General features: G+C 44.8%; 1 protein-coding gene across 20 annotated transcripts in view; it reads right to left on the bottom strand.

Annotated features, from left to right (window-relative positions):
- ADD1 (adducin 1) overlaps positions 1-14,235 on the bottom strand; it is a 573,879-nt gene that overhangs the window by 521,721 nt on the left and 37,923 nt on the right. For 3 of the 20 annotated variants that reach the window (XM_085642507.1, XM_085642506.1, XM_085642523.1), the window contains exon 2: positions 252-305. The exons of the other annotated variants lie outside the window; for them this stretch is intronic. The gene's annotated coding sequence lies outside the window, so the exon portion shown is untranslated. The remainder of the gene's footprint in view (positions 1-251; positions 306-14,235) is intronic. 20 annotated transcript variants of the gene reach the window in all.

Raw genomic sequence — 14,235 nt, forward strand, 5'->3', positions numbered from 1 at the left:
GTAAGCCTGTTATTATATCGGAGTCATCTAAAACAATTCACTGTGCGCACATGCAGCTAGTTTACTTGGTGTGTTTGATTTTGAAAATTCAAGTAAAACTCAGTTTATATACCACAACCATAGGAAAAGCACTAAGCAGCTGCTTACAATGAAGAATCCGCTTAGATACACTATCTACAGTATCGATAGTCAGTACAAATATAGCAGGATCGTGGCTTCTGGGTGTCCACTGTCAGTATCAAAAGCCTTACCCACGAAGGAAAGTACAATCAAAAGCCACTTGGATAGGCTGCCATTCTTCGCTCCTAAAAAAAAAAAAAAAAAGCCTGTAGATGGAAGCGCGCCTTCCAAAATGATGGTCACAAAAGTGCTTTCAAAATAAAAGAATAATTAGATGGATCATAATCGACTAAGGGCTTCATGAGCAGTGGCACGTCTACCTCCTCACAAAGTAAATCTAATTATATTGCTCTCAATGCTCAAAGTAGACCAAACAAAAACAAAATAGAAATGCAACTAAACAAATGCACGTGTAAGAGTCACAAAGCTTTCTGGTGTAGCTTAACAGCAACAGGTTAGACTGTATTTAAAAGAAAACAAATAAAATAATCAATTGATTACTCTTCATGTAGTTTGTTCATCTCGTTCAGAGACGACCGAAAACAAGCGTGGGTTCTGTTTGAGTGCAAGCCGGATCACAGACCGAACACCAGAGTCAACCACAGAAGGGTCACAAGAAATATCGTACCAAGTATGGAGAGGCGTATCACAGAAATTAGAAGGTGTTCTATCTGGTTACATCTTAAAATACTCTCAAATAAAACGTTAACAGGGACAAAATGAATTGAAAATATCGATTGCGCTCCAAATAAACTCCGACATAAAAATTACATGTCGAGTATTCGTACAGTTGAAACCACCAGAGACATGGTGTTCCAGAAGACACGATTCACATTGTTTTCACAGGTCTGCTGATCGCAGTTCTTCTCAGCAGTTACACAATACACAAGACACTAGAATAGATGCGCATTGTTCAGATTCGAAGGCCTGCTCGCAATGACTAGCTTCTGAAGAACAGAATAGTAAATTCGCTATAAACGAATGTGAACAAATAATGATCTATTGAGACAGTGCAGAAGAGCTCTAACAGCATCATGTTTTCTGCTTTGAAAGGCTGCTATGTACAATAGTTTTTCACAAACAGGACAGCATCCTTTGTTCCACTTCCTGAATTACTGCAAAAATTCATGACATCATAAGTTTTTCTTTCCAACATTGTATTGACCCTCGTGCTCAGCTGTGGGAGCCGTGAAGCATCCATTGTCCTCCAAAACGCAGGTCCCAACTGCGATGATTACCTAGGCAACAAAGACTAGCAAATCACGGGTCACATATCTGCTGTCCGGTTTAGGTAATTGTCGTCATGTTTATAGCAAATAATTCATATGCCTCAAAGAGACTTACAAGCTGTATACATTTTTTTTAGTTTTTTTTTTAAGCGAGGCAACAAGCGGGGACAAGACAATCACTAACAGTTAATGATCAAACATGACGAGTTCATGGGTTTAGCATAACATCCTTGGGTATTTCTATCTGGCTTGTCATGCAAGCCAACAGGTAGTTTTCCAGCCTTGAAACAAGCGATAACAAGCATTGGGATAGCCAATAGGTCTCGCCTTTGGGACCTTATAAGTGTTTAGCCATGCAACAGTTAATGTTGTTGCAGTAAGGATATTGTGCTGCATAACTAAATACTTATAAGGTCCCAAAGGCGAGACTTATTGGCTGTGCCAATGCTTGTTTACCTAGATGCCATTCACATACATTTCAAAGTTCCAGTGTTTTATGGAGTATATTTACTTCTTGAAGGCGAATACAAAATCCAAAAATGTGCAAGTTACTGAGTTATCCCTACACAGGTGGCTTTATAGCAGTTGTTGAGTAGCAAAGGAGCTTAACAAGCCTGATGGCAAATGATGAGCAGGGCAAGGAGGGAGATCAGTATTCAACACAACTGTTGACCACATCGGTTAAAAGGCCACTGGTGCAGCTGTAACAATATTCAAAGGTGGATGAAGTTAACTCAGCGGTCGCAGAGCAAATTCTCACATCTTGCCCCTGGTGTGGTGTGATGTGTGTGGTGTGTGTGTGTGTCTCCAAGTGTGAAACGGTGTGAGTGTGTGTGTGTGTATGAGTACGAGAGTGGGTGTGAGAGTTTGGGTGTCAGAGGGGGTGTGAAGTGTCTGTATGGGTGTCAGTGTTTGTACGGGTGTGCGAGTGGGTATGAGATATATTTGGTGGTTAGTGGAGTAAATCTATACTTACCTACATATACCTAACTTCGACATGTTTTGGTATTCTGTAAGTGACATTCTTCCATATTCTTATTTAAAACGTGATATTCTGGTACCATACCATTGACAGCTGTCCTCCTCCACGCGTCTTCTTTCAGTGCACTGGTAATGCGGAAATATGTCCCCATATGTCCTGAGAGCGTGAGGAGACTGGGAGAAGCTCAGCATACGTACGTTTGATCCTGCCATAAGGTCATATCTCCAATCCATTCCTTAAATTTAGGTGCCTTTTCATGACCCCATATACAGGCCACCTGCCGTTTGGCCAAAACTAGGCCAGAGGACACAAATTTACGATGTTTTGCAGGGATCTGCTCAGTATAGCCGATTAAGGCCACCAGAAGAGACCTCGAGAGGGATAGAGATACCATGCAGTCTAATGCCGTGAAGACCTGTTGCCAATATGTGTGAACAGTTGGACACCCCCAGGCGAGGTGAAGGAAATCGTCACCTTCTGCCTTACATCTATCACATCTGTCTGTGTTGTGTAACCCAAACCTATGTAATTTAACCGGGGTATAATAACTGCGATGGTGGAATTTGTAGTGAGTAATGCGTAGGCGGCTACTGGAAGAAACTTGTTCTGTTTGTTTACAACAAAACTCCCATGGTGTGTCAGAGATGGGGTGTTCCAGTTCGGCCGACCATTTATCCCTTGCAGCACATTGAGGGTATTCGGCATCAGTGTATAAGCTGTGATACAATGCAGATACTAAGTGAGAGGCAGTGGGTGCATGTAGTACATGATGCAGCGGGGCTACCACAACAGGCTCCAATGGGTACGAAGGGGTGCAGTCTTTGAGCCCGTGCCATAGGCAGGCACATAGAAAAATTTCCATAGTAGAAGGTGGGGGGTTTGGATAGAGTTGATGGAGAGTGTGGAATTTGACATTAATGTATAAGTCGCCCCAAGAGTGGATTTGTCGTGCACTAGCGACCTTCTTGAACACCCCTTCCTGAAGTCAGGGCATCTTTGGGTGGTATGCAAGCGGGAGTAATGGGAGTATAGGCAGGTTGCCTGTAGGCGGTCAGCAATGCGGGGGCAGGCTTGGATCGTGCAATCTACAAAAGTGGGGCGAGGCTCACGCGGCGCGACCAGACACAACATGACCCCCTCCAATGGAATAGGATCTGCGAGCCAGTGCTCGGTAGCAACATGAGGTGTATACCGAGGCGGGTGGAACCAAAAATGGGCATTATGTGCTTGGGGGCATATATAATACAATTCAAATTTAGGGATAGCAAAGCCACCCTGCGAGTATGGTCGCATAAGTGTGTCCCATTGTATTCGTGGCTGTTTGCCTCTCCATACAAACCTAATCAGCTCCGCTCTGAGAGAGGAGGAAAAATGACATCCTGGGTCGTATGGAATGTTCAAGAACAGATTCAAAATTTTTGTGAGGACCACCATTTTAATGAGGGAAATACGGACCGCCATGCTAAGGGGGAGTGCATTCCACAGAGTGACGCAGCCAGTAACATGGTCCAATGCACCCCCATAGTTTAGCCTCGTCAATTGCTCGCGGTCTGTCGTGACGTGTATCCCTAGGTATTTCACTTCATCAGAATACCACACAATGGGGAAGTCTGCATCGAATGGTGTAGCTGAAGCGGTCAATGGGAAAATGTGAGATTTGGCCCAGTTAATATGAATACCGGAGTGGCCACCAAACTTGACAAATTCCCGGAGGAGCGGATTAAGGTTTTGGTGCGGTTCTTTTATATAAAGGGTAACATCGTCAGCATATAGAGATATGAGAATTGGGCGTAGAAAGCAACGGAACCCCTTTTCCTGATGAGGATGCCGGACCTTAATCGCCAGAGGCTCCATGGCGAGGGCGAATAAGAGGGGAGACAGCGGGCATCCCTGCCGGGTGCCACGCGAGAGAGAGAGAGATCGAGGGAGAAAAGAGATCGAGGGAGAAACATGTCCATTGATCAGTACTTTTGCTGTCGGCGAAGTGTATAGGAGTCGGATCCAGGCTAAGAAACCCTTGGGAAGTCCCATACATTGAAGTATAGTAAATAGGTAATCCTATTCCACAGAGTCAAAGGCCTTCCTGGCGTCAAGGAAGACCGCCACTAGTGCCAGCTGTGGGTCTACATTTTGTAGAATGGAGAAAAGCGTCCTAAGATTGTGAGAGGTTGCCCTACCAGGAATGAATTTGGCTTGATCCGGTAAAACTAGGTTCTCTAGAAGGAGCTTGAGGCGACTGGCCAGTAATTTGGCGAGTATTTTTGCATCTGTGTTGATAAGAGAGAGGGGGCGATAGAACTCGCAGCTGTCCGCAGGCTTACCTGGCTTCAGTAATGAAGTAATGAGCCCCTCCCTCATAGGCGCAGGTAGGATCTGAGTTTCCTGGGCTTCCAGGAAAACCTTCTTCAGCACTGGGAAAAGATGATCGATATACATTTTGTAAAAATCTATGGGGAGCCCATCGGACCCTGGTGCCTTTCCTGATTTCATCTACACGATAGCTTCACGAAGCTCATCATCCTCGAATGGTGCAGCCAAAAATTACCGCTGATGATCACCCAACCATCCCAGCGCTATATCATCAAGCTAGTGTGAGAGATCTGGGAGAGAAGTGTGACGTGAGCTATACAGATCCGCATAGAATTCAGTAAATGTATGTAGAATGTCCAGACTATCCCTATGACGCACCCCATTCCCATCAACCACATCCAATATACAATTAGAAAAGCGGGGTTGTCTAATTTCAGTCGCCAGTGCCCGTCCAGGTCTCTCACCCTCCCCGTACCTACGGACAATAAAGTACTTGCCTCTGAATTTGACTTCCCGGTCCGCAGTGGCAATAAAATCTCTTAGGTTTTCCTGGAGTAATGCCCTTTGGGCACCCGACGTCGTATCTCACATGTCTAGTTCAAGTTGTGTCAGCTCGTTTTCAAGAAGCCGCAAATTTCTCCGAATATCTCGGAGTACTCCAAAACTTTTGGACATGTATGTGCCACGTATAGTAACTTTAAAGGCCTCCCAGATCGTGCCCACGTGTGTAATGGAGCCCTTATTACTAGTGGAAAAAAATCAGCTATTTCTTCACCAATCTCTGCCTGAAAGATAGTATCCAGAAGTGCTTCTGGCACAAGTCTCCAACATCGTGGGGTGGCAATTAAATTAGGGGGTGTTCTCTCCAGGCACAGTGGCGCATGGTCCGAATATGTTCTGGCCATATGCTCTACCGAGTGAACCCAAGTGCTAACTCCTCGGGAACAAACCCAATAATCTAGGCACGACCAGGTCGAGTGTCCGGCCGTATAAAAGGTGTCCTCTCTGTCCGGTGGATGGACGTAGCGCCATGCATCTATGAGCCCGTGATCTAGAAATAATTGAGAAAGGACATCCTGGGTGTTGGTGTAGTGGTGTGGAATAGAGGGTTGTCCGTATTGGGACCATAACAACAAGCCAGGGTAACCGATTGTGTGCCCAGCATACCCCAGAGCAAGCAACTTCAACCTGAGGGATTACTAAACATGCCTCCGAGTATAAAGGGTGTATTTTTCTTTACTAAGATGAGTGTGCCTCGTGAGTATGTAGAATAGGAGAACACGCGGGCAGAGGCCCACTTGGTGCCAAAACAATTAGCACGTCGAGGGTCAGTGTGCGTCTCCTGAAACATTGCAACTTTTATGTGATGTCTGTCAAGATACGCCGGTATTTGTCAACGTTTGCAGGGATCCCCAAGGCCCCTGACATTCCATGTGATCAGTTTTATTCGTAGCTGCTCAGTGTGTAACGACATTCCGAAGATAGTGTAGTACTATAGTAAATGTATCAGTGTACATAAGATGTGTGTATAAGCCAAGAAATGTTAGCATGTCCATCCGATGCCGTCTCATACACATAAATGCAATATGTAACATTCCTAACCCAAATCATCCCCCAAACAACTCCCATAGCATGTCGGCATTGGGTCGACTAGCTAACAACCATTCCACCCCCACCCACAACAGCACCCCAATCGTGCCGGTACTAAAGTTTTTTTTGTTTTTTTGTTGTTGAAACATTTGTTATTGTTTTCATAGCATCAACTCAATACAAGCCCCGCTACCCCCCCCCTTCAAAGAGGATACTTTACATACAGTGTTGCCATCCAATGTCCAGGAGCATAATCATCCAGCCCATGCGGGCCTCCCCACCCCATGTCAGTGTGCCCCCCTCCGCCTTCCCCTCTCCTGATGTGGCCCTCCCCTACTATAAATCATGCTGCCGGTACTAAAGTTGCCCACCTATAGACCCCAAGCAACGTAACTGTACTGTCTTAGTCAAGAAAGTCCAACCAAGCAGGGAAAAGAAACAAAAAAGATAAGGGCATAAGCAGTATGGGGGATCTCCCATAAGGGGAGGCGCCCGTGGGCTACGAAACCTTCCCGTGTCCCAACTCTACTGCATTGCTGTCCCCAGGTGTCACGATGTGAGGGGGGAAATAGAGTGGTGAGGGAAGGGTGCTTGCGAAGTCTATTACCAACCTACCAAAGAGAACTTATCTTTTAAGTCATAAATCTTATACAGTGTATAGAGCCCAGAGGGCACTTATTATTAAGCCTGGGCAAAGCACTACGCTACGCTCGCGTAGTTTGCGAAGTTCGCGCTACTTCGCACTACGCGAACTGCACGTAGCCCAGTGCGAAAACGCGTAGCGTAGTGTTGCGTAGTGCTGCGGTCATTTTTTGCTTGCTCGCGGTCCTCAACGTCAAGTTGGCGACCGCGAGCAAGCAAAATGACATCCCGGCGAGACTTTTTCCTTGTTCGCGATCAGCAACTTGGCGATCGCGAGCATGGAAAATAAACCTCCCGGCGAGATTCCCAACGCGAGGAGGTCAGGTTTCTCATTGCGAGTGGTCGCGAATGCTCGCGATGAGAAACTACCAGTTCGCGTTGAGAAAGCTGAAGCTCGAGTAAAAATCTACTCGAGCAGCAGAAAACTACAGCTCGCACTGTGCAAGATGCCATTTTCAATGATTGCACAGTGCCGGTTGCTTGTCCGCACTTGCAATCATTGAAAACGACATCTGGCACAGTGCGAACAAGGTACTACGCAGTTCGTGAAGTGCTACGCGTAGCTCGCGTAGTGCGAACTTCACTTTGCGTAGCTTCGCGAAGTGCTACTTCGCGAACTACGCCCAGGCCTACTTATTATTATAATTAAATTTATATGGCGCAACAGCTACCCGGAGGTTTTCCGGCGCCTACGGACTCGCGCTGGAAAGAGAACGGGCAAACTCTAGTGGTTAAATAACTATGTTTTTGGCCTTTACGGAACTTGTGGTAAATAGTTTCGTGGCGGAGTAGAAGTGGGAGTGAATTCGAAAGTGAAGGAGCCAAGTAAGCAAAGGCAGTGATTGGTGACTCTCGAGATACGTGACCTGCGTGATTGCCCCTCCCCTGAGATGGAGTCAAACTTGGCGTGCTGAACGCCGAGAGCATACCTGATCGGAGCAGAACAGTGGCCGAATTCAAAGCGGTTTTCTTTGGCTTTCTCCCGCAAGGCAGAGTTCTGTCCTGTTTTCAGTCACGGAGACATTTGAAGCCAAAGCGCTTGGGGAGGGGGGAGGGTGGGGGGGGGGGTGGAGGAGGCGGAGGGGGGGGGCGTCCAGGCAGGCCGGTAGTGGAATTACCTGACTGAGGCCAGACTTAATTTTTACCGGCTGGTTGGACCCCGCTCAGTTGCCAGTGCCGGACCTTGTATAGAGCAGATCCGAGCCGCATCGAGACAGCTGCAGCTTCCAAAAATCGAAGCAAAAGAGGTGGGGCCGCTTTTACTCTTCTGGAAACAAGGTGAGAGGAGGGGAAGTAGTGCCAAGGAGGCGAGAGCTACATGGGGGGCTAAGCTATTTCAATGAGTGGCTGAAAAGGACTAGTCACATACATTACAAGGGGGGGAGCCCTGTTTCTGGGGGACACTTACCTGCCAGCAACCTTGCCGCCACCGCCACAGAGCCCTAACGCCAGTGCCGCCATTCCGGGACCACAATACCCTGCAGCTCCAGAGGAGAGCACAGCGCGCACGCCCTCTACGCGCACACCAAGCGCCAGGAGGCGCTTATAAGGTTTACAAGGGCAGGCCCGTCTTTGCCCGTCCGGGACCGTCAGAGGCCAGGCTGGGCCACCCCCCCTGACGTCACCATCATTATTTAGCTGGTTCCTGCAGTGGTGAGTGGAGATTTTGCATCCATCTCATGTTTGGAGACAACAACATCATGGGCAAACGAAACCAAACTCCCGCAGTGCGTAATACCACGTCTATTGACACCATGCTGGAGAGGGCGATGAACATAGTCAGTAATGAGATTGAATTGACTGAGAGGCATCTGTCCCTGGGCTTAACAAAACCTCATTCTGCCACACAAAATGAGAACATCGATGTAAGCGACCCCCAACTAATGACACAGTGAGGTTGATTATGGCCTACATGGCTCACATTTACTAACCGGAGAAAATACATTGAGTGCTGAGGAAACTGGTCACATAGGGGTAACAGTAGACCTTGCATCCGGGAGTTGCCCAATTGACATTTTAGTCTCGGCAACTACAGACACATCCCCGAATCTAGAAGTATGTGTAGCAAAAAGGAAAAGGAAGACAGCGAAACCAGTTTGCTCCAAACGGAAACAGCCTCCACGCTTGAACTCCCCAACGTACCATGCTAAATATGTGGACCCAGGGCCCGAAAACCCCAGTGGACCCAACACCCTTCAGCGACCCAATTGATTCAGTTTCATTGGAAATTTTTAATAATTCTGCACACACTCAGACGGAACCTATACAGACTCCTTTTTCTAATTTTACACTTGGGGACACTGCTATGGACATTATTATAGACACACTGTATGACCGAGTTAAAGTGCTTGTTGATAAAAACTTTGCAAACCTATGGAAGCGCTTAGATCGTTTGGAATCCCCAACTACTAGGGTAAAATCACCCAGCAAGGATTCTAAATAGCCATCCCAACAGGGTAGCCTCCAGAAAAAATTAGTTCAGAGCGAGCAACAATCGTCCATAATTTCAAAGCAGCCCCCTGTCTCCTGTGATACTAATAGTAAAACTAGAGATCACATCCTTTTAAAATCACGCACTGACTCCGTTAATACCCAAAATATATTCCCACTGCTTTATCACATTCTACCACTCAAACTGGTGTTCATGCAGTCTCCACAGCTTGTACGAGCGCTGTCGGCATTAATATCAGTGGGTATGCCGAGTCAAATAAGGATGTTTTAAGTCTACCTCCAGCGTCTTGTCCGTATGTCCGGATTCTCTGAGGGGTGCCTCCATTAGAGAAGAACAATTCTGAGTCCTGGGAACGATTACGAAACAAAAGTGTGGATTGGTTGGCTAAATACAAAGGGTACAGGAGGTCTGACATGAATGATATTTTAATGGTACGAAGGGTGGGTTGGGTTGGGTCGGGTCCAAGCCTTGTTAGATCAATACTGGCCACAAGGGAGATTAACTGCCCCCTACCTACAAACATCTGTGCACTACCCCTTGGCTTCTTTTATAGACCACCATTCGAACAGCAATCACTAATCAGCCCCTCATACCAGTCCGTAAATAGGTTCTCTGCCATTTCCGATCTCGATACCCTTGATTGACCTTTACTTAAATCGATTGAACTAGCCCCTCCGGCACCTATGGAGATTATCCCAGCTAATAACGACCCGGAGGCTGAAATTATTCTTGTAAATGATCGTCCTGACTCACTATTACAGGTGTTGAGCTGGAACGTGGTCGGATTGGCTTCCAAATTAAATATCGATGAATAGGTCAATATGGTAAATAAACACGACATCCTTTTGTTTCAGGAGACTTGGGCAACCAAAGAGTTATATCTTGAAGGATATGAATGTTTTAATATTATCTCCCCCCATCCCAAGCAAGGCAGACCCTCAGGTGGTCTATCGATATGGGTTAGTATCGCATCGAGCGGCAGTGTAACATTAATCCCCACCAAAATGCCAATTTTCAAGCTTGGATATATACACGGGGGGTTTCGATTTGTTTTAATAATTTTTATAATAATGATTTTCTAATCATACCTAATGTGAACTTTGTTAACCTCTTCAACTTTATTTCGGATATGGATAATTTGTTGGAAAAGCAAAGACTGGTAGGGATATGTTTGGGGGGCGATTTTAATGCGAAGAATGCAGGGGGGAATACCTTGACCCCCAACCAGCATATTTCAGTCAATCCGTGCAAAAGTGGGTATGAATTAATAGATCATTTATTAAATAGCAGTCTTTCAAATGTTATGGACATTGCAGCTGTAAATAATGAGGATAGTCTAATACCCACTTATAGAGGTCTTGGCCGAGCCTCAATTATAGACTACGTTTTTATATCAGCACTATTAGAAGACCATTTAGTTGCAGCAGAGATTAAAGCATCCATCTTTGGGGATCATAATCCAATTTTAGTCTCTTTTAGGGCTGCTCTTAGACCTGACCCTAGAAAGGAGCCAGGGGCCGATAACATAGAATCTTCCACAGACAACTTAAGAGTTAAATGGAAAAGCATGGATTGCCCCAGGGTGTTCCAAAAGATGGTAAAAACCTATCCATCACTTTGTGAGACTTGTCTCATATGGGACAATCCTAACCAAGAGGCAGTTTCTGCTTTTGTCCTACTATGTGCAGGCATTAAAAAACTAATTTCGAGACCTGTAGTTCCACTCAGTCCCGACCCTAGGTGGTTTAACAGCATTTGCTCTAGGGCAAATAGAGAACTTAGAGCCGCCCTATCAGCTTCCCCCAGAGACCCTGATCTTATCAGATTATTAAGGTATATTTTTTAAAAGAGCAGTGAAGCAGGGGCAAGATGTGATTTTAAAAGAGCACTGGAGTAACTTGGCTTGTGCTGCAAAGCTTAATTATACAAATGGTTTTTGGACAGCCGCAAAGTCAAGCGTGGGTAGCCCATTTTTCAAAAATATATGCTGTTACATCTCAGTGTGAAGATACTTTTGACAACCTCGCTGCTGCTCAAATCCAAATATCTTTATCGGAAGTTGAGGATGCAATTAACCAGAGCCTGGGCAACAAAGCCCCGGGCCCGAACGGGCTACCAATCGACCTTATAAAATATAGGCCAGAGTTTGGGCCACTTTGCTACTCAAGGTTTTTAATAATTTGACAACAACTAAAATCCCCAATACTTGGTCTACATCTGTAATTGTTCCCATCTTTAAAAAGGGAGATCGATCCAACCCGAGTTGTTATTGACCAATCTCTCTAATTAATAATACCCTTAAGATATTGGGGAGGGTCTTATTTAACAAAATCAGAACTTGGGCAGAGGAAGAAAATATATTAAACAAATGCCAGTTGGGTTTCCGAATTCACCTTGGAACGGTGGAACAGTGTCTTAATCTTAATTTAACTATAGGAAAATATACAATCGCTCGACACAGTCCCCTTTACCTAGCATTTATGGATCTCACCTCCGCATTTGATTTTGTTAATAGATCTCGGCTCTGGAAATGTCTGTTAGACTACGGGTTGGACAAAGACATGGTGCACTTTTTAGCGTATCTACATAGGGATTTAAGGGCTCGGGTGAGAATAAGCACGGATGGGGCAGTTTCAGGGGATATAGTGGTTGGAAGAGGCGTCAGACAAGGGTGTGTCCTTGCCCCACTTTTGTTTATTTTATATGTTAATGAGCTACATAATGCGTTGTCTGACCAAACGACAGATGTCCCAATAATTAATGGTAATAAACTGCCTGCTCTATTATATGCAGACGATGCTGTTTTAATGGGACGCACACCCAATGCTCTGCGTATTTTAGTTAGGGGTTTTGTAGTTTTTATGAATAGTCTGAATCTTTGCACAAATTTTAAGAAATCCTTTTTAATGTGTTGTGGTCCTAAAAAATGCCTTATTAATGTCATTACCTCGGGCTCAGATACCCTGTTACGCACTCGCACTTTCCCGTACTTGGGTTTACAATTTTCAGAGAATGGATCCTGGGCACCTCATTTGGCATATGGCCAGACCAAATTTTTAAAAGCAGTTAATTCGATAATAAGTCTCCCTCAACCGAAAAGAATCGAGGTAGTACTGTCCCTACTTAAAATTTATAGAACACAATGTGTACCAATCATGACTTATGGGGCTGAAATTTGGGGTTTTATAAACCTGAAAAGCGTCCAGGTTGAAGAAAATAGATTTTGCAGGAGAATTTGGGGGTTACCAATTTCATCATCTACTTTTGCTTGCCATAACGAGTTAAAATTATCTTACTTAGAGGATTATATTAGGTCCCGCCCTGTCATGTTTTGGCTGAAGGTCTGGCAAAACCCGGCAGCCTCGCTAACAAGGGAGATTATAGTTGATTGTTTAAAATGTGACAGGGGAGGAGACATACCGTGGCTCGCAGAAGTACAGACAAATCTGACAAGAGTTAACCTTGGTCATATCTTTCATAAACCAGACCAACTAGATGGAATTGATAAAAAGATTGTCCGCAAAGCCTTATACAAACATTATGGGGACATAAGATATGCACAGGAACACACCAAAGTATCCATGGCACAATACATGTCAATGGCAGAAGAAGGTGGACCTTCCTCTTGTTTACCAGCTAGTTATTATTTAAGAGATCACTCGCTGGTAGCAAAGCCTTCTTTTTCGCCTTAGATCCGGCACAATAAAATACTTGCTGTGTTTTCCATTAGGCTATCAACCCAACATTGAGGATTTGGCTTGCCCTTGAGGCAACCTAGGAAAGCAGTCTATGTTGCATTTCTTGCTCTTCTGCACTTTTTATCAAAAGTACAGTATGCAGCTACTGATCCCATTTTTTAGGGCTAATGGAATAACGGATTTTAAGGTTGCATATAAAACTATTCTTCAGCTTAATGGTGAGGATTTAACATTTCGAGTTTGCACTTTTCTTCCATGAATTCTTGAATGTTGGACTAGGACGCACTATATGCACTTTTTGATTTTATACTTAAACAGGGTAATATGTGATAGGAGTGATATCTGGACGTATAGAGCACCATGTATGGAATGCAATACGTTTGTTCTCTCTTGCTGCTATTTTTCTCAGTCCTATTTGCACTTTGAATATTGGTACTTTCTCACACGATGCTGCTATTTGCAATACTGGTAATGATCTTGTGATGATTATTAAATTGTTTTATGTGGTTTGCTTTTAATAGTAGCTGAGGGCTTTTTTAATGCGATTTAATAATTTGTCCATCCTTGCTGCTATCTTCTGAAATATTTGCACTTTGCCACTTTAGCATATGAAGCTGCCATCGAACATGCGTGATAATTCTGCAATGTTTAATTGAATTGTTTTATAGTCGAGATCTGTTCTTAAATCTTAAAGATGATGGATCAATGTAAATGCTTTCATGATTAATTATGTGAGAAATGTTTGTACTTTTATGGATAGTGCCTATCCGAATAAAGATCAATGAAACTGAAGCAATGGACCACCCACCCATACGTGCTTGTTTGATCCTGGGGACTTGAAACTTTACCTGATCGAAGAAGACGCGTAGGGAGTACGGGTGTACCAAGGCATTGAGATAGTGTGGTGCTGTACCTGCTTTAACCCTATGCATGTAGCAAAGGGCTTTACATTTGGAGTGATTTTCCATCCGGAGCCAGTGTAGGTCGCGAATGGACCTGTGGTAGATGCCATTCTAGGCAACTGGCATAGAAGTCTGGCTGCAGAATTTTGGACTACTTGCAGCTTCCGAAACACCTCCTTATTTGCGCCCAAGTACAGGACGCTGCCGTAGTCCTGTCTGGACACGATCAAGGCCTGGACAACAGTTTTTTGTGTAGAAGGTGGCAGCGTCCAGAGTATTTTTTTGAGCCATTTCAGAATTGTAAAACAGT

The sequence above is a fragment of the Triturus cristatus genome, chromosome 2_2 (assembly GCF_964204655.1).
Source record: "Triturus cristatus chromosome 2_2, aTriCri1.1, whole genome shotgun sequence".
Taxonomy (NCBI): Eukaryota; Metazoa; Chordata; class Amphibia; order Caudata; family Salamandridae; genus Triturus; species Triturus cristatus.